The 19,453-nt window shown below is 36.7% G+C and overlaps 1 protein-coding gene across 3 annotated transcripts in view; it reads right to left on the reverse strand.

Annotated features, from left to right (window-relative positions):
- Positions 1 to 12,752, reverse strand: part of LOC112056463 (voltage-dependent calcium channel type D subunit alpha-1-like) — a 48,619-nt gene extending 35,867 nt beyond the window's left edge. For 2 of the 3 annotated variants that reach the window (XM_052889283.1, XM_052889282.1), the window contains exon 1: positions 12,364 to 12,751. The gene's annotated coding sequence lies outside the window, so the exon portion shown is untranslated. Of the gene's footprint in view, positions 1 to 12,363 lie in introns of all 3 variants that reach the window. The other variant, XR_008252119.1, reaches the window with a different exon arrangement.
- Positions 12,753 to 19,453: the final 6,701 nt, after the last annotated feature.

Raw genomic sequence — 19,453 nt, forward strand, 5'->3', positions numbered from 1 at the left:
CCCCATTCAGCCGAAGCCTTAGTATTAAGTTAGTATTAAGTCAGTATGAATTCTCATGTTTTTTTCTTATTTATGTTAAGTTGTTTTTGGCTAAATTAATAAATGTTTTTATTATTATTATTATTATTATTATATGTACAAAAAATGCAACCTTCCGCCTCATGAATATTGATATCAGCTCGCAGTTTGCTGTCTCCAGCACTTGAGCATTTGAGACAAAATGATTCCATGAGATTTTAAGCATTTCCCTTAATCCTTTCTAATTCGATATAAAGTCGGATTAGGAAGGTCACTCTTCACAAAACCTCAAAAACCGCTTGACGTTCAAAGATGAAATTTGACAGAGAGGTAATTTATGGTTAAAAGACGTCTGCTAAGAACGGCTTTTGCGATCGCCATTCCAAAGCCTCCACCTATGTAAATCTGCCATAATGTCGCATTTTCTAAGCACAATCCCGAGATTCGATATTTCACTAACAAGATTTAAAGCAAGTGTAAGCTCTTACAATGTAAGTGTTACTTATCGCAGGAGGGGGTAGTTACGTCAGGTTTAAAAGCTTTATGTTGTCTGTGGAGCTTTTTAACTTATTGTCTGATTTATGTGATGTTGTTGTATGTGTTGTTGTATATTATATTATTTTTATTCTTATCTTATGATAAGTGATAATGCAGTCTAAGATGGAAGCAGGCTAATTTGTCAGGAGGAGGATGAAAATCCACACCCCTTTTTGGTACACGACATCGTACCGGAACGCTGAATCGCTTGGCGGTACATCTTTTTCGGTAGGGTGGAAACTAACCAAGGCCGAAGCCTCCCACCAGTCAACCCCCTACAATACCACAAACTTTACCTCTGTACCTATTATAACATTAGTATAGAAGTATAGATTATTTTTCTAAGAACACAAACGAAAAACAAACAAGTAATTATATTCATATCGATAATCGTCATCTCAGGATCATCTACTGACCGATTTTAAATTTTTTTTTACTTTTAAAACCCTTCTTGTAAGATATCTTCACCGAGTTACAATAATGTTTTATTTTGTTCCCGTATTTCCACGGGAACGGGTACTATCTGGTGAAACTGCGAGGCGTCTGATATCAAAAATATACAATTAAATCCGTGCCATCAAATATTCAACACCTTTACAAAGATTTCATATTTTATTATTATTGTATAAGCATTACCGAATGTAGTGAAGAGAGACGTTGTTCGCTTATTATTCTTCTATAATTTTTGATTTTGCGTATTTATTTATTAGTTTTTCACATCACAGAACAGCAATAAATTATTATTATAATATTATTTATGTTTAATTTAATCTAACTTTTCGTAGAATTTTGTTTCGAAGGATATAATCAGTTAAAATTTAAAAAGTTGTGACGGCCTCCGTGGCGCAGTGGTATGCAAGACGGAGGTCCTGGATTCGAAGTACAGGTCTGGCTGGTGGGAGGCTGCGGCCGTGGCTAGTTACCACCTTACCGACATAGACGTGCCAAGCTATTTAGCGTTCCGGTACGATGTCGTGTAGAAACCGAAGGGGGTGTGGACTTTCATCCTCCTCCTAACAAGTCAGTCCGCTTCCATCTTTAATTGCATCACCACTTACCATCAGGTGAGATTGTAGTGAATGGATAACTTGTACCTACAATAGACGTTTGCAGTGTTTTTCTCGCGTACGAAGTCAGTTGTATGAACACGAGCAAATATATAGTTTTGACAGAGGGGTAACCCCTAGCGAGGCAGATCTTATAGAAGGCAATTATCAGGTCTGAGCTAGTGTCTTACATGCACTAATGGTTGGCACAAAAGCCACAAACTGTACAAAATATAAAATTTGTTCTCCATTAATGAGTATGTACTGAGTCCGCAGGGTAAGCAGTGTATTTCTGTATATATGATGTGCCACTGGAGACCTATCCTACAATGATACATAGTCTGAGCGCGACATGTTTATATAAACAATATGAAATACAGCAGCTAGAGTTCGTTCACACGGATCTCTGTTCGAATACCTAATTGTTGGCTGACTGCATCCACACACGTCAGAGTTCCAGGAACGCAGAGTGTAAACGTCTGCAAATGACACATATCATCTACTAGCAGACGCCGCGCCGTTTTACCCGCGTGGTTTCCGTTTCCGTAGGAATACGGGGATAATATATACCCTATAGCCTTCCTCGATAAATGGGCTATCTTAATTCAAATCACAGAAAGAATTTTTTTAAATCGGACCAGTAGTTCCTGAGATTAGCGCGTTCAATCAATCAAACATCTTGATAACCAGTTGTCGTGGTGCGTGCATGTCAAAGAGTTGAGTAAAAAGATGTTTGCTACTTTTGGCTCACTGAAACGTTTAAGATCATTTTTACCAATTCCTACTAAAGTTATGTTAGCACATTCTCTTCTTCTTTCGGTTTTAGATTATGCGGACGCGAGCTATCTAAATATAACTGAGGACCAACTCAATAAACTTGAGCGACTTCAAAATCTTGCTATTCGGTTCATATTTAACCTACGCAAATATGACCATATTTCTGAATTCCGTCAGAAGCTTAAGTGGCTCCTTATTCGTCGTCGCCGGGATCTGCATGTACTTTCACTTTTGTACTGTGTGTTGTTTAATCCAAAATCTCCTGTGTATCTGAAGGAGAAATTTACGTTTCAGGGAGTGCAGTCTGAACTGAGACAGTGTCGATTACTAACTCTATGTTTACCCGTGCATAAGACGAAATTTTATAAACATTCTTTCGTTGTGCAAGCCGTTAAGTTATGGAATGCTCTACCTTTAAACATACGGCAATCAAAGACACTGGACATTTTTAAAAATGCCGTAAAGTCTCATTATCTGATGCAGTAAAGACGATCTGTATATATTATTTCTTTTCAATATAAGGTATTTATTAGTATATTTTGATATGTATTTTATTCATTATTGTAGGTATTTGTGTAATATTGTTTATGTATTAGGATGTAAATTATTTGTATGTATGTGTATTACTAATACTATGGTTATTTTTGTTTTACACCACCTGCTGATGTCCTTAAGTTTTCCTAAACCGAAGGTTGCCTGGAAGAAATCGCTACTTAGCGATAAGGCCGCCTTTTGTTGCTGATCTCTTCCTAATTTGTTTTTTATTTCACTTGTTTTTGTCTTTGTGGTGTGCAAATAAAGTATATTTATCTTTATTTATCTTTTATCAAACAAACAAACAAACAAATTCTTCAGCTTTATAATATTAATATATATATTTACTGAAAATATGTTAAAAACCAACTTTTCAGTAAGTGCATTTTAAGAAATTATATATCACGTGTCTCTAACAGCGAAGGAAAACATCGTGAGGAAACCTGCATACTAGAGAATTTTCTTTATTATCTGCGTGTGTGAAGTCAGTCAATCCGCATTGGGCCAGCGTGGTGGACTATTGGCCATACCTCTGTCATTGTGAGAGGAGACTCGAGCTCAGCAGTGACCCGAACATAAGTTGTCAACGCACGATAGCAAAAACCTTGGTATAGCTGGAGCTTATCAGGACCTTTCGGTATCTAGATAAGTCCGTGGCCTTACATATCTTAAAACATAAGAGCAAGGATATAAAGACAAAGAAGACGCATTGTCACGTAAAAAAGTATTATTGAGAAAGAAGACGTGGCTTTCATACAAATGGCGCGCCCCATTTGTCACGCGTTATAATATATTTGCGTAGACACGCAAATATTTTTATAGAACACTGGCTGACGCCGCGCGGTTTCACCCGCGTGGTTCCCGTTCCCGTAGGAATACGGGGATAATATATAGCCTATAGCCTTCCTCGATAAATGGGCTATCTAACACTGAAATAATTTTTCAAATCGGACCAGTAGTTCCTGAGATTAGCGCGTTCAATCAAACAAACAAACTCTTCAGCTTTATAATATTAGTATAGATTTTGAACTGCAATTGCCAGACATACTTTATTCTATGGAGGCTTAAACTTTGTCATACCATAGGTAAGCACGGTAGCCAATAGGGTAATTGACTCATATCAAAATAAACAATATTAATTTCGTGTACTCGGCCTCCGTGGCGCAGTGGTATGCGCGGTGGATTTACAAGACGGAGGTCCTGGGTTCGATTTCCGGGTCGATTGAGATTTTCTTAATTGGTCCAGGTTTGGCTGGTGGGAGAAACCTTTAACCGACGAACACGACAACAACTATGAACCATCTATTCTATCGAGACAGTTTTTATAATCGCATTAGATCGTTGATCATATACTTTGACAGAAAAGTAACGTCTAGCGAGACAGGTCCTTATATAAAAAGTCTGAGATTTTTGTAATTTTTATACGTTTTGTTTGAAAGAAATAGTTAAAACCTCCTTTTTGAAGTCGTTCATAAATCGAAATTAATGCAGACGAAGTCACAGAAAACAGTTAATCATGATTATAATGAGGCTTCGTAAAAGCATTACAACGATGCAGAACCCAAAAAAAATAATTTGAAATGCAATTCGTATGCCATAAACAATCGTAACCGGGTCACGATGCCTATATATAGCTTCGTTACCCATTCCTCTTATAGTAAAACATAATTCTATTTGCGTTACATGCATTTCCTGTTGATTTCTATTTAGAGTTTCATATATACTTCTATCACAGATTAAAGAATAATAGGCAGATAGACTGCACGGAATATAGCAGTGATGCAGCCATTCCAAATACAAATTCAAAAACTAATACATTCTGTAGTCGGAGAATTAATTCCAGTCTGTCAACTGTCACTGAAATGTTATTTAACTGGTAAAATGACACATCAGTGACAGTTTAACTTGTCATTTTACTGGCTGGAATTATTAATTGTACGACACAAAGCGTCGCATCAGTAATTTTCAATATTATTGAAGAAAAATGGTGTCTTATGTTTTAAATATTTCAAAAACTAGCGGACTCGTCTGCATGAATTTTAGTTTTTCACAAATCCCTTGGGAACCATGAATTTTCCGGGATGAAAGTAGCCTATGTGTTAATCCAGAGTAAATTTATTTTCAGCCAAATCGCTCCAGTAGTTGCGGCGTTAAAGAGTAACAAACATCCATACAAACTTTCGCGTTTATAATATAAAATAAAATTTAGGATTATAAAGAGGTAAAGTTTGTGATGTTGTAGGGGGTAATTTCTGGATCTACTGAACTGATTTTGAAAATTCTTTTAGGTACCAATAGAAAGCATGAATACATTTTATCCCTGTTTTCCCATGGGAACTAGGCCACGCGTGTAAAACCGTGGGGCGTCTGCTAGTAATTTCATAAATACGACCAGAAAACAATTTGAAGTTTTTACCTACTTGTGATTCATCATCATCATTATCAACCCATATTCAGCTCACTGCTGAGCTCGAGTCTCCTCTCAGAATGAGAGGGGTTAGGTTAATAGTCCACGACCCTGGCCCAATGCGGATTGGCAGACTTCACACACGCAGATAATAAAGAAAATCCTCTGTTAAGCAGGTTTCCTCACGCTGTTTTCCTTCACCGTTTGAGACACGTGATATTTAATTTCTTAAAATACACACAACTGAAAAGTTGGAGGTGCATGATCCAGACTGGATTCGAACCCACACCCTCCGGAATTTGGAATGTAGTTATTTACACTATACCAAAACATAAACAAGCATCTTTTTTAAATTTATGTCTATCTGTCTTTCTATTTATTCGAGCTTATTGAAACGGCTAAAGTGATTTTAATGAGACATTCACTGGAAGATAGAAGAGGTTATTGAGCATCATGAAGGATATTTTTCATTCCTAAAAAACCCATGGTTTGGGGTAAAAAACTGAATTTCACGTGGACGAAACCCGCTAGTTTAAAAATAACATTCATTATAAAAAAACCCACGCGGTGGCAACACCCAGATTACAACTCACGCAGAAGTGGCCATTGATAGCCGAGCTAAAAGCATAGAGCAATAACCCTATTTATTATGTACTCCATACGGAAGCGTGACGTTATAATACTACCAACCTAAATCATAAGCTTGAATGGAATATTTTCTCCGTTATCAAAACAAAACTGCCCCCCTAACCAAGTGGCACGTCAATTCTCTTTCTACGATCGCAAACGCTTCGAAAACTAGAATAATGTATGGGAATGATAGATCTTAATCACGTGACCTGTCCATACCAAATGTCATTCCCATACATATTTCTAATTTTCAAAGCTTTAGCGATCGTAGAAAGCGAATCGACTTGCCACTTGGCTAAGGGGGTTGACTCGTTGGACTTTATGACGGCCTTCGTGGCGCAGTATGCGCGGTGGATTTACAAAACAGAGGTCCTGGGTTCGATCCCCGGCTGGGCAGATTGAGATTTTCTTAATAATTGGTCCAGATCTGGCTTCGGCCGTGGTGTACCACCCTGCCGACAAAGACGTACCGCTAAGCGATTTAGCGTTCCGATACGATGTCGTGTAGAAACCGAAAGGGGTGTGGATTACATCTTCCTCCTAAGATGTTAGTTATTAGTAGTTCATTTTAGACTACTTCATCACTTTTTTTTTATTCTTAACAAGTTAGCCCTTGACTACAATCTCACCTGGGTAACAACTATGTAATAACAACAAAATGTCGATTACAACGAAGTTGCCATGATGTTCCTCGACCATTAATAACCTCGCTAACCTCGCTAACTGTTATCCCTCTGGCAAAGATCAAAAGTCAATGATCTAACGCGTTTATAAAAAATTGTTGCTATAGAATCGATCTTTCATTGTTGTGATCCTTTTCGGCGTGTAAAGAGCTCCCTAAAAATGCCGGTTTGCGTTGCGTTTTGGGTTCGATCAGTTGAATGGCATAAAAAACGGTCAAAAACTTGATGTTTAGTAAAAGATGGAGTAACGTTTCATTTTTAAGTATTTTTACCTAAATTTTATCAAATTTAAAAACAATTTCGATCAAGTAATCGAATATTCTGTGCATATATTCTGTGGTTAGTCTAAGCGATGTGTTGGTTAGTCTGTGTAAATTACGTGTGTGTGTATTGCGAGTCAGTTTATAGTTGTTTGTAGTGTATGTACACGGAATATATTTAATGGTGTTAAATATTTTGGATGTGTAAGTTTACCTCGTCCCCCTCTTTTTTGTTGGTGAATTTGGGTGCGAAACAAGTCCATAGTCTAAATAGTCAAAGGCGATGTTACATCTCTGTAACTTTACAGAATGCAAGGGTTGATGCTAAGTGATGATGCAATCTAAGATGGAAGCAGACTAACTTGTTAGGAGGAGGATAAAAACCCACACCCCTTCTGGTTTCTACGCAACATCGCACCGGAACTCTATATCGCTGGGCGCTACATCGTTACGCCCAAGCCACTAGCTAGCTACAGCCCACCCACCAGCTAGACCTAGGCCAATTAAGAAGCCGGGGATCGAACCCACGAACTCGAAGGCCGAGAAAAATACTGACTGACAAATACAACCAACTTGAACACCACAAAAGGAAATTATGAAGCAAAAAATATCGCCTTCAAAGTGATCCGTATGTAGAAAACATTGTAATGTTATTATTCGCTTTTAGATTTCATACGTACGTTTAAGTTTTTGAAGTCCGTTGTATATTTAAAAAATAAATTTAATTAAAAAAAAAACCTGTTGATCGCCATACCTGTTGACCAAACTGGACAAAATTATGGGCGCTTATTAGTCCTACTAATATTATAAACGCGAAAGTTTGTATGGATGTTTGTTTGGATGTATGTTACTCTTTAACGCCGCAACTACTGAAATTTGGAATGGTAATAGATTTTACTCTAGATTAACACATAGGCTCCCAGAAAAAAACATGGTTCCACAGGGGTTAATGAAAAACTAATTTTTTCTCGGACGAAGTCGCGGGCGTCTGCTAGTAAAGTATAATTTCTCTATCTAGGTGCTCCCCACGCCATCAGTTATCTAATCACATGAACACCATCGTAATTAGAAACGTTATCGATCCGCCTAAGGGCTGATACACACTAAGACTAAGGGCTGATACACACTAAGACTACTAAGCGAAGCGTTGATTGTCGAAGAGTTGACTCATATCAAATTTAATACAAACAATATAAATTTCGTCTAGTACCTACATGGAATGAGGGTATGAAAAATATATCGATATTAATTAATAAAAGTTAAGGATTTATTATAAAACTTAATTTGTATTTTTTCCAATTTTCCAAACGTCAAAAATGCTGTCGTCCATTTTGTGACGTCACAGTGTTTCTTGATGTACTGAACGTTAAACTATTTAATTATTAATTATTTTTTCGTCAAACGCTCCGTTTGCAAAGGATTTGTTAACGTGACGTCATCAAACAGAAATATAGACCATCATGGCCGACAAGCGTTTTCACTCGTTAAAAAATATTTAAAAATTTAAATTTTCATGTGACCATGTCTCAGGGAAACATGTTATTTTTAATTTAGTAGAACGTTAATGAACAATTTAGGATCATTTTAAAAAAGTGTCAATTAGACTATTATAGAGGAACCAGTATCGCGCCTCAACACATGAATAATATTTTGTGTCATTTTCTGAGGAAAACGAGCTTATATTTGGTATATATCTTATACTAAACTAGAAGTTTTTCCCATTTTGTACACCATGCAAAAACGTATTTTTACTGAGCTCATAAACAACTATGAAACATCGATACTATAGAGACAGTCTTTATAATCGCTTATGATCGTTGATCATATACTTTGACAGAAAAATAACGTCTAGCGAGACAGGTCCTATACAATAAATTGATCTAAGCTCTCACCCTCATAGATTCACTAGACGCTCTGACTTCGTCCGCGTATAATAGGGATGATGATAGTTTTTTAAATTGTATATAAATTAAAAGTATACTAATAGCAAAGCAATTTTGTAAAAGTAACAGGGTATCTGCGATCATTACTTTCGCAGCTACAGGAATTTAAAGGATCAGATTTGCGGCGCTGCCGCGGATCCCTGGAAAACGCTCTATACAAAATGACACGATTTAGTGACGTCGTTGGCTCGCTGATCGTTAGGTTTGTATGGGCGTTCAAACAAAATTACTAATATCTTTGTTATTTGTGCGTTTATGTTTATAGTTCATTTATTGAAAAATGTCACATTTAATGTAAGGAAGCTAAAACTGTATGAATTTTCATCTAATTACGATAAAATATTTTTAGTAGATTTTGAAATTTTATAATCTTATTTATTTTGCAAATATCCAGACAATCTTTGCTTTTTATGTATAAATTAGTTAACATTGACCTTATTTACCCGAATGTATCATAAAAATCAATATATTCAAACCTAGTCATCATCCCCATTACTTTCACAAATCCCTGGGAATCGTGAAATCCGGGATAAAAGTAACCAAAACGTTGCTCAATAACCCCTTCTATAGTGGTTATCGGATTAAAACCGGTTCACCCGTTCCAGAGATTAGCACATACAAACAAACAGACATTTTTTGTTTTAAATTTTTGTCTGTAAAAGGCCCAGACACCCTCAATATAGGAAAGGAAATATGGAGCCCATGTTCCACGCTGGTTGTAAATGGTAGATGCACAAACTAATTATCTAAATTCAAACTAAATTGAATACGGGACATTTAGACTGTATAGCCTAGGAAATAGGAAAAACCACTTCTAACCGAGTATAGGAAAAACCAAACATTTTTCGTTACAGTAGGACCTACAACAAACTCATGCGAACAAAGTCACGTGTATCAGCTAGTTCACAGTATTAGTAAAATGAACGGTTATTTGAGATGTTTTTGTTTGCATTTCATCACCGAGCTACAAATAACTCAATAAAAGATTGACGACAGACGCCTGAAAAATAAAATCTCAAAATATACCTATAATTTTAACGATCGTCTGGCCTATCGTCTCCATAATGCCTGGGCAGAGACTAAAGAGACAACATAGACAGATTGATCCAAATACTGTTACTAACCATCTGTTTTTTTACTGTTGCTTAATTAATAGTTATAAAATCTTAACAATAAGTTTGTTCTGGGCTCTTCTCCGACCAAGGCGCGTTTGGAACCCTCGTAAGTTTAATTTTAAGTTTTCGAGTTTACCACCATTAGATTAAATTAAAATATGACATAATCCTGACTTTTCACAAGTGCTTGTAAACTAAGCCTAATTGAAATAAATGAATTTAGAATTTTTAACAGCCACAATGTCCTACAAATTGCGTGGTACATTATCTCGTTCCGACGCTCAGAAATTTTTATTTCCTGGTAACTCAGTTAACTACCAGAATCAAGAATTCTCGTAAATAAGTTGATCGTCTCATCAAGATGAAGCTACTCACGGAAAATTAACTTGATAGTATTCAAATGTAAAAAATGTTCTACGGATTCCTGACTAGAAGAGAATATTCGAATTTAAATTCATTTGTTTCAAATTAAATTATATAATAATATAAATATAAATTATATTTAACCCCAAACGTAAAAAGAGCACCATAACTCCAGTACGGATGAAGCGATTACAGTTTAGTTTGTTTTGTATGAAAGGTGACTTATATGCGAGTGTTCAAAGACATATTTGATGAAAATCGGTAGAGCCGTTTAAAAGTTGTGGGGGGTTAAAGTGGGGCAGAATAACCGAATGTTTGCAAATATACTGGAGCAAATATGCTTCTCAAATGAAAGCGCACTGAAAGAGAATATTGATGACTTGATCGAGAGTGTAATTAATAATTTCATGACCTTCGGGAGCTTTTTCATAATTTTCAATTTTATGTTATTACAAAAAATATGTTAGGTACATATTTTTTCTCTACTTTCGTTATCAACCCATATTCGGCTCACTGCTGAGCTCGAGTCTCCTCTCAGAATGAGAGGCCAATAGTCCACCACGCTGGCCCAATGCGGATTGGCAGACTTCACACACGCAGAGAATTAGGAAAATTCTTAGGTATGCAGGTTTCCTCACTAGGTTTTCCTTCAACGTTTTAGACACGTGATATTTAATTTCTTAAAATGCACACAACTGAAAAATTGGAGGTGCACCGGACCGGATTCGAACCCACACCCTCCGGAATCGGAGGCAGAGGTCCTATCCACTGGGCTATTACGGCTCTGTCTACTTACAAAAATATAATTAAACACCATCTTTTAGAGCTAAACAAACAATAATCAAATATTTTTCAGAAAAGTTAGTTTTCTTTTTTTTTTATTTCTATATATAGGACCCTCAGACCAATTATAGAAGGACCTGTATCGCACTCATAGTCACGAACAAAATTGTCTGTCATTTTCTGAAGAAAACGAGCTTAGATTTGGTATATATTTTATACTAAATTAGAAGTTTTTGCCCGTTTTTTACATAATTCAATTCCATAAAAAGGTATTTTTACGGAGCTCTTTAACCGACGAACACGATTACAACTATTTAACATCGATTCTATAGAGACAGTTTTTATAATCGCATTAGATCGTTGATCATATACTTTGACAGAAAAGTAACGTCTAGCGAGGCAGGTCCTATACAATAATTGGTCTGAGATAGGACCCCTTGACCAAGCATACCAGTTTAATTGTCATCGTTGTGTATTATTAAAGTATCTTACTACAACATTTTAGGACTCGTTACACCTATATTTAACCATCCATTCATTAAAAATAATAGCATAATTAATTAACCCTTAACAAGTTTTACAAGCAATACGAGCTTTCATCGCATGACCAACGAACATTATATGTAATGAGGTAGTTAGCTGGTTCAGCTATGAGCAATTAAGTCCAAAGTTCGAATCCCGGGTCAGGCCTACAAAAAAGCATAATTGGGTTTTTCTTATAAGAAAAATCTTAATTCCAGCCTGTGTACAGCCAAGCGATTTAGCGTTCCGGTACGATGTCGTGTAGATTTTCATCCTCCCCTAATAAATTAGCCCGCTTCCATCTTAGATTGCATCATCACTTACCATCAGGTGAGATTGTAGTCAAGGGATAACTTGTAAAGAACAAAAAATATGCGATTTTAATGCCCAAAACTCTAGATGCCTCCATCCTCTGTGCCTTTATGCCTAGAGAAAATTCAATGTCACTATAAACTATGACATTGAAGGTTACAGACTAGTAGGTAACATTGAACTTTCACAAAGCAAACCGTTTCAAAGTAGGTATTTTATGTTGTTTTACTCAAATATTCAAATATCAAATAAATGCCTCAAAAGTGCTAGAATCCTGGGCCACAAAGCTTATTTAAAAAAAAACAAGTGATATTTAACTCAAATATTCAAATATCAAATAAATGCCTCAAAAGTGCTAGAATCCTGGGCCACAAAGCTTATTAAAAAAAAACAACTAAAGCAAAAAATAAACACAATTTTTTCAAATACAAACCTCATAAAGTTCAACACTCAATCCAAATCCAATATAAACTTATGACTACAAAAGTATTATTCACTGTTTCGAAAAAATACCGCGAAAATGAATGTCACGCAACTCGAGGTCACCACAATATGTCACCGAAATACGACGAGCTTTCCTGCACACGATCTACGTAAACCGTACACACTATTTTTAAACATTATTTATTAATGGGGAAGAATTCTCACCACCCATTTACACTTAAAACGGTATATCACAATGCGTAACACGAAAAAAAAACACTGGCTGAATAATACGTGCGCTTTGCTGGAATGCTGGGCGAAAAAAAAATTGTTTTATTTTTAAATTAAGAAGCGCTGGCCGGGCACGCGCGTCCGCGGAAAGCGAAGCTCGAAATTCGAATTTAGGTTAGAATCCGCGGGTTATGGCGTCTCGCACACATGCGCAGAGCTTAAACGTGATCCATGGTCACAGATTATGAAACAGATGTGGCATTTTCCTGAACAACTGTCAACAGGTTGTGCCCAAAAATGAAAATCAAGTTCAAAGTAGCCTTGCATTTTACATATTTTGTACAAGCCTAATAGAATTTCACGCATGTAACGTGACGGGTATCTGCCAGTTATGAAATATAGATAGCGTTTATAACATAACATGCAAAGTTATGCAATATATTATGTTCTCATAATTAAAATATTTACAGCGCTATATTTTAATCTTCAGTAGATAAGAGGTGATTGATTGACTAAAACATGATTACAGATGATGTTTTCCAAGAATAATACTCGACAATATAGATGATGAATTATTTATGACGGATGCGCATCTGATAAATTTAGCAATTTTTTTTACTTAAATTCAAACATTAAATTGTGGCTACTGTTATATGTGCTAGATTTAAATTTTAGAGTTCGATCCCCGCCCAGCGTTCAATTGTCGTATTATTTGTATCTCCTGTTGAAGAAAAGGGGATATTGAGCTACATTTACTGGATTGAGGTTACACAATGAAACGCTTCAAAAGTGGTTATAACTAAGCCTACTATAAATAAATGCATTTTGATTTGATTTGGGCAAGTTAATCAAATCGAACTGACAACATATTATGATCGGTTTGACGGCGGTGGCAAATGAAATGTACATACCAATTTATTTGGATTAGCACTGAGTTAGAGTATAGGAAATTCAAATTTAAAACCAGGCAAAACAAGGTGAAGTGGACAAAAACCTAGCTATGTGATTTTATTATAATAACGCCATGAATACGAGCTCATGGGATTTGTATCTCTATGTAAATCGGGAAAATTCCGGAATTCCTCAACTAATTTCGAACCCACATGGGGGCCTTGGTCGTGACTCATGTTCGTACATAGTGCACGTTGTGAAACAGATTGAGATTAATTATTAATTATTATTTTAACCAATATTTTTCTTTCTATTCCAACTAAGCAAAAAGGTTTTATTGCGAGAGATACAATATCACACTAGATGTAAGCCGTAGTGCTAATAAAATAGTGTTAAAATAAATGTCTTTTTTGTGGTAGGTATAATATCATAAGTCCAGAGCTGCACTATCTTCAGGGCGAATGTTCTATGAGTCCGCACACAGGCGCGGCCACGCGCTCTGCTGGCAGACTCGTCGGCGTTTACGTAGATCGCGCGTGCTTGCGATATCACTGAAAATACCCCTACATGAATCGCACTACACGCCCCTACCAGTGATTTACGATCTGTACTCGAAGTAGCAAGACTCAAGACCGTGGTGTTTAGAAGTCTTCACAAGAGGCCCATGTCCAGCTGTGGACGTCCATTGGCTGTTAATAATGATGATGAGTCGAATTAATATTGCACTACGCCCACTCTGATGGCCCATGCCTATGCCCAACTGTGAGCCGTGATAGCCCAGTGGCCTCTGCCTCCAATTCCGGAAGGTGTGGGTTCGGATCCGGCCCGGAGCATGCCCCTCCAACTTTTCAATAACGTGCAATTTAATTTAATTTAAGAAATTAAATATCACGTGTCTCTAACGGCGAAGGAAAAAACATCGTGAGGAAACCTGCATACCCTAGAATTTTCTTCTCTGCGTGTGTGAAGACTGCCAATCTGCATTGGGTTAGCGTGGTGGACCAACCCCTCTCATTCTGAGAAGAGACAAGAGACTCGAGCTCAGCAGTGAGCCGAATATGGGTTGTTAATGATAATGATGATGACCAACTAGTTTCGAGCCTATAAAGCAGTCGACTTTTTTGGAAAATATGCAATAATATTTCACTTTAAATGCATAACTACACCGATCTAGTAAACATAAAAGACACCATAAGTTATATAGCACCTTACTTAGATACCTTATAAGATATAGATAAATACGCTGTAACCCACTACCTCTATCGCTAAAGTCGTCCTCCACAGCCTATTCACCAACAGCAAATATCTTTAGACTCAATTCTACAAGTACGTATAATATCATTGGTCAGTCTATGACCACTTTGAGTTACATCTAGATCTAATGGGTAACATCTAGACGATCTAAATATAGATCAGCGGGCGATGGAGCGAGCTATGCTTGGGGTTTCTCTGCGTGATCAAATCAGAAATGAGGAGATCCGCAGACGAACCAAAGTCACCGACATAGCTCAGTGAGTCGCGAAGCTAAAGTGGCAATGGGCAGGCCACATAGTTCGAACAGGCGATGGACGTTGGGGTTCCAAGGTGCTGGAATGGCGACCCCGCACCGGAAAGTGTAGTGTTGGTCGACCCACCACTACGTGGACCAAAGACATCAAGCGGGTTGCAGGGAGCCGCTGGATGCTAGCGGCTCGACCGTTTTATTTGGAAGTCCATGCAAGAGGCCTATGTCCAGCAGTGGACGTCCATCTACTGATAATGATAGTACTAGGTACACACGGTAAACTCATAACACCTTTCTTCCGTATCGTTGGTTAAAATTACATAAATTTACCCTATTCTCAATCGAGTTTCACTAGTAGTGGTGCCACTACGGCGTGAGTCAGTAAAGATTGATCAGTGACGATAAACACTCGTCTGTGTACCGAGCATCAGGGTTATTATGTATCTCGGTGTACCATTCAAATAATAAGTCACTACATGGTTTTTGGAGTTTACTCCTTAAGAATCGGTTTTTCATACATAACCCCCGGTGTGAAAAAATATGGGCAGGAAAATTTGATGAACGAAGACAGCGTTACGTTTTTTTTGCACCAAAAAAGCTCCAAACACCAAAAACGTACTCATTTAAGTGGGGTGCGAACGATTGGTGAGGAGTGCCAAACACAACTTCTTGGCACTCAATCCAAGTAATATTTATTTATTTATTTATTAAGGAAAATCAACCGCTAATACATTAAATTCATGCTTACAGTTAATTACATAGATAAATTAGGTTAATGCTTAGCTATTAAAAGATTTTCACAACTTTCACAATTTTAGATATTATGTACACTTCTTAGTTATAGATATCCATTTATTCATAGGTACAACAAACTCTAAGATATCAAGTATATACTATACATAGAGAAAACAATTATAATCTAATTCACAAAAGTAATAAGTAATTTAATTAATAGGTTAAAAGATAAAAATGATAAAAATGTCAAATGGTACAATTAAGGTTGCAAATAAAACAAAAAAAAATACAATTGGTAAGAATGAAAGAAATTAAGAATTAAATAATAAAAATGTTAAAAAAATACGATCAATAGTTAAAAATTAAAAATATGTCAATTTATACAACTGGAAGAGATTATTACAATTAAAAAAAAAAAAAACTTAATCTTTAAGGTTGAATTTGCTCGACTATATTTAAAGGTATAATTTTTTTTACTAATAATTCTGAATCTGTCAAAGCAAAATTGGCCAGTTATAAGTGAAATTTTCTACATTATTATGCGTCCTTTTATTATTAGGTATTTTATATTTCTACCATAATAATTTGTTAAATTAAAATTAAAATTTTATATTAGTAGTAGCTTCTAATTTATAATAATAATAATAATAATAATCATTTATTTGCAAGAATTATTGTATAAGCAAACACATAGGCTTATTCATGTCTGTCCGTCTGTCACAGTAATTTTTTGGTGATATATTCAATCGAGTTTAACTAGTAGTGTCATCGCTACACCTCCGTGAGTCAGAACAATATATCAGTGATGGTAAACACTTGTCTTTGCTACCAGGATACATTGACGACTCTTGGTCAACAGAGGTCTGTTACACTGGTGGTAATCAATCATCATTAACAACCCGAATTTGGCTCACTGTTGAGCACGGGTCTCCTCTCAGAATGAGAATAGTTTTGCTGTAGAAATGCGGATTGGCAGACTTCACACACGTAGATAATTAAGAAAATTCTCAGGTATGCAGATTTCCTCACGATGTTTTTCCTTTACTGTTTAAGACATGTGATATTTAATTTCTTAAAATGCACACACTTGAAAGAAATTTGGACTGGACCAGATTTGAACCTACGCTTTCCGAATCGAAGGAGGTCATACCCACTGGGCTATCACGTCTCGCAAGAGTCCATTAATACCATAATATTAAAGAATGTGACCCGATCTTCGCTTCCCCAAAAGTTCCTATAAAAAATTACGTACTTACCAATATTACTTACAGTACTTACAGTATTAAAAAAAGTAAGACAGAAAATTTTATAGGCCATTCTTGAGTTAAGATGCAAAACTAACAAATAATATTTTTTTAACATGTAGGTATTTTAAAAAAATAAAATAAATAAATGAAAAGTGACATCTATACTTTCGTGCTGAAACGCCGTAGACAAGACAAGCTCTACAAAGGTCTACGAAACTCTACGAATGCTTAGACAAGTACGCCACCTATCGAAGCGTGTTGGAAACTGTAGTGTGAACATTTTACAACAGATGGCTGTAAGCAATATGTATTAGAATACAGACTAAAAATATTTACTGAAAAATATTTTGAAGAAAAGCCCAGTAAGTATTACATGACCTGACCCAGGATACGAACCCAGAATTTGGTCCTAAATTGGCTTAGGTTTGATCTGGTGGCACTGCAGTGGCGTGCATAAGGTATTTAACTAGGGTATGCACTTTAAATAACAATTCGAAAATTCCTTTTCAAACTGTATTTTGTAGTCCAAACTAGGCTTGTATGCGTCCTTAGGGTATGCAGTGCATTTTTGTATCTATGAAGTGCACGCCACTGGGTGGCAGGCATCAGTGCCGTGACTATCCTATCGGTAAAAATGCACCGCTATGCGATTTGGCGTTCCTTAACGTCAGATGAGATCGCAGAGCTAATTTGTTATTTAATACAAAATAAGGGTTGTCTGTTTTTGTACTACGTACGTTCGGATACCTAAAAACCAATTGGGAGACGAAAGGACTGAAGTAAACCTTCTTTAGCGCTTTCTCACAACGTCCGTTAACTTAGCCCGATTACACTTTTCGTAACGAATTCACAGCTTACTCCCCAAGTCAAGCGTGAGTAAAGAATTATTTAGCTCTCCCTTTAAACGTCAGTTCGCCTCACTCGATTACAATTTTCATAACGCATTCACCAGATTACTCATCAAGTCAAGCGTGCGTTAAGAAGTTTTTAACTCTCCCTCTCAACGTCCGTTTGCCTCACCCGATTACACTTTTCGTAACAAATTCACCAGCTTATTTCCTAAGCGTGAGTAAAGAAGTGTTAAGCTCTCCCTCTGAAAGTCAGTTCGCTTCACCCGATTACACTTTTCGTAACGCAGTTACAGCTTACTCCCCAAGTCAAGCATGCTTAAAGAAGTTCTTAGCTATCCCTCTGAATGTCCGTTGGCCTTTTATTTATTACTAGCTGACGCCGCGCGGTTTCACCCGCGTGGTTCTCGTTCCCGTAGGAGTAAGGGGATAATATATAGCCTATAGCCTTTCTCGATAAATGGGCTATCTAACATTGAAAGAATTTTTCAAATCGGACCAGTAGTTCCTGAGATTAGCGCGTTCAATCAAACAAACAAACAAACAAACTCTTCAGCTTTATAATATTAGTATAGATTTACAAGTTAGCCATCACAATCTTACTCGATGGGAAGTGCTGATGCAATCTTGGATGGAAGCGGGCTTACTTGTTAGGAGTAGGATGAAAATCCACACCCCTTTCAGTTTCTACACGACATCGTACCGGTACGCTAAATCGCTTGGCGGTATGTCTTTACCGGTAGGGTAACCAATTAAAAAAACCTCTATCGTCCCAGTCAGGGATCAAACCCCCAACTACGTCTTGTAAATCCACCGCGCAAACTACTGCGCCACGGAGGCCGTTAAAATTCGCTTCACCCGATTACATTTTTCGTAACGCATCCACCAGTTTACCCAAATTAAAAAATCTAACAACTATACGCCTAAAGGTAAATTGCTAAAGTAAGCATCATCAAAATGAAATATGGTCAAGTGAGTTTTTGCTTGGAAAGCTTAAAAAGCTTCTAAAGGTGGAAAATCTCAAAATAAGTACAAGCTTTAAGTTTTACCGTCCACACACTCAACTCAAAAGTAAGTACAGTTATGGCGCAATGCAGCGAAGTAAACACGAATAATAATTTCTCTGCAGTGAATGCAATCGATTATTATAAAAATTATAATCTGTCTGTACGTATGTATGATTTTTTTATTGAATAAAAGCAGATTACACTTTGTGGATATTCATTATAAATTGTGACTGCGATCTCTTTCAAAAAAAGTGATCATGCAATCTAAAATGGTATTAGGTATATGATGGTACTTATTAACTAAATGCAGTTTTACTGTAAACCCCTTAAAATATAACTTCTTTTGAACCTAGGGGTCCTAGCGAACCTAGTACAAAGTCTATCCTTATGACTTTGCTCCGTCAAAAGACGTTCGCGAAACATTTTTTAGAAATTTGAGGACAGGTTATTTGTTCGTCAAGTAGTTCGAATCTATATAAGTACATAATGAAATTTATTTTATGACTGATGTGCTGGAATGACGACCCCCCACTAGAAATCGTAGTGTTGGTCGACCCCCCACTAGGTGGACTGACGACATCAAGCAAGTCGAAGAGATTCACTGAATGCAGGCGGTTACGATTGCAAACGCTTCGAA

This window comes from Bicyclus anynana, chromosome 25, assembly GCF_947172395.1.
Source record: "Bicyclus anynana chromosome 25, ilBicAnyn1.1, whole genome shotgun sequence".
Classification (NCBI taxonomy): Eukaryota; Metazoa; Arthropoda; class Insecta; order Lepidoptera; family Nymphalidae; genus Bicyclus; species Bicyclus anynana.